This window comes from Saccharomyces kudriavzevii, assembly GCF_947243775.1.
Source record: "Saccharomyces kudriavzevii IFO 1802 strain IFO1802 genome assembly, chromosome: 12".
In the NCBI taxonomy this organism is placed as follows: domain Eukaryota; kingdom Fungi; phylum Ascomycota; class Saccharomycetes; order Saccharomycetales; family Saccharomycetaceae; genus Saccharomyces; species Saccharomyces kudriavzevii.
In genome coordinates this window covers 445,001-447,500 of record NC_079283.1, presented here as the reverse complement: position 1 = coordinate 447,500, position 2,500 = coordinate 445,001, and the positions used below count along the sequence as shown (strand labels likewise).

Below are 2,500 nucleotides of genomic sequence, written 5' to 3'. Positions count from 1 at the left end.
AAGTTCGAAAAGAGTTTGGAAACGAATTCGAGTAGGCTTGTCGTTCGTTATGTTTTTGTAAATGGCCTCGTCAAACGGTGGAGAGAGTCGCTAGGTGATCGTCAGATCTGCCTAGTCTCTATACAGCGTGTTTAATTGACATGGGTTAATGCGTATAGAGAGATACAATTTGGGGATTTATCTTCAGAGTGTGTTTCTTTTGCGTTTGACCTGAACAGTCTCATCGTGGGCATCTTGCGATTCCATTGGTGAGCAGCGAAGGATTTGGTGGATTACTAGCTAATAGCAATCTATTTCAAAGAATTCAAACTCGGGGGAATGCCTTGTTGAATAGCCGGTCGCAAGACTGTGATTCTCCAAGTGTAACCTCCTCTCAAATCAGCGATATCAAACGTACCATTCCGTGAAACACCGGGGTATCTGTTTGGTGGAACCTGATTAGAGGAAACTCAAAGAGTGCTATGGTATGGTGACGGAGTGCGCTGTTCAAGAGTGTAAAAGCTTTTTGAACAGAGAGCATTTCCGGCAGCAGAGAGGCCGGAGAAAGCAATTTTTCTGGAATTTCTGCTGTTTCCAAACTCAATAAGTATCTTCTAGAAAGAGGGAATAGGCGGAAGAAAAAGAGACTTCGGTTTCCTTTCCTGCTGTTTGTTGCTTCTTTTCTTTTAAGATAGTTATCTGGTTGATCCTGCCAGTAGTCATATGCTTGTCTCAAAGATTAAGCCATGCATGTCTAAGTATAAGCAATTTATACAGTGAAACTGCGAATGGCTCATTAAATCAGTTATCGTTTATTTGATAGTTCCTTTACTACATGGTATAACTGTGGTAATTCTAGAGCTAATACATGCTTAAAATCTCGACCCTTTGGAAGAGATGTATTTATTAGATAAAAAATCAATGTCTTCGGACTCTTTGATGATTCATAATAACTTTTCGAATCGCATGGCCTTGTGCTGGCGATGGTTCATTCAAATTTCTGCCCTATCAACTTTCGATGGTAGGATAGTGGCCTACCATGGTTTCAACGGGTAACGGGGAATAAGGGTTCGATTCCGGAGAGGGAGCCTGAGAAACGGCTACCACATCCAAGGAAGGCAGCAGGCGCGCAAATTACCCAATCCTAATTCAGGGAGGTAGTGACAATAAATAACGATACAGGGCCCATTCGGGTCTTGTAATTGGAATGAGTACAATGTAAATACCTTAACGAGGAACAATTGGAGGGCAAGTCTGGTGCCAGCAGCCGCGGTAATTCCAGCTCCAATAGCGTATATTAAAGTTGTTGCAGTTAAAAAGCTCGTAGTTGAACTTTGGGCTCGGTTGGCCGGTCCGATTTTTTCGTGTACTGGATTTCCAACGGGGCCTTTCCTTCTGGCTAACCTTGAGTCCTTGTGGCTCTTGGCGAACCAGGACTTTTACTTTGAAAAAATTAGAGTGTTCAAAGCAGGCGTATTGCTCGAATATATTAGCATGGAATAATAGAATAGGACGTTTGGTTCTATTTTGTTGGTTTCTAGGACCATCGTAATGATTAATAGGGACGGTCGGGGGCATCAGTATTCAATTGTCAGAGGTGAAATTCTTGGATTTATTGAAGACTAACTACTGCGAAAGCATTTGCCAAGGACGTTTTCATTAATCAAGAACGAAAGTTAGGGGATCGAAGATGATCAGATACCGTCGTAGTCTTAACCATAAACTATGCCGACTAGGGATCGGGTGGTGTTTTTTTAATGACCCACTCGGCACCTTACGAGAAATCAAAGTCTTTGGGTTCTGGGGGGAGTATGGTCGCAAGGCTGAAACTTAAAGGAATTGACGGAAGGGCACCACCAGGAGTGGAGCCTGCGGCTTAATTTGACTCAACACGGGGAAACTCACCAGGTCCAGACACAATAAGGATTGACAGATTGAGAGCTCTTTCTTGATTTTGTGGGTGGTGGTGCATGGCCGTTCTTAGTTGGTGGAGTGATTTGTCTGCTTAATTGCGATAACGAACGAGACCTTAACCTACTAAATAGTGGTGCTAGCATTTGCTGGTTATCCACTTCTTAGAGGGACTATCGGTTTCAAGCCGATGGAAGTTTGAGGCAATAACAGGTCTGTGATGCCCTTAGACGTTCTGGGCCGCACGCGCGCTACACTGACGGAGCCAGCGAGTCTAACCTTGGCCGAGAGGTCTTGGTAATCTTGTGAAACTCCGTCGTGCTGGGGATAGAGCATTGTAATTATTGCTCTTCAACGAGGAATTCCTAGTAAGCGCAAGTCATCAGCTTGCGTTGATTACGTCCCTGCCCTTTGTACACACCGCCCGTCGCTAGTACCGATTGAATGGCTTAGTGAGGCCTCAGGATCTGCTTAGAGAAGGGGGCAACTCCATCTCAGAGCGGAGAATTTGGACAAACTTGGTCATTTAGAGGAACTAAAAGTCGTAACAAGGTTTCCGTAGGTGAACCTGCGGAAGGATCATTAAAGAAATTTAATAATTTTGAAAATG

General features: G+C 44.0%; 1 annotated feature.

The window, feature by feature from the left end:
* The first annotated feature begins 675 nt into the window (after positions 1 to 675).
* Positions 676 to 2,475: a sequence feature.
* The last annotated feature ends 25 nt before the right edge of the window (positions 2,476 to 2,500 follow it).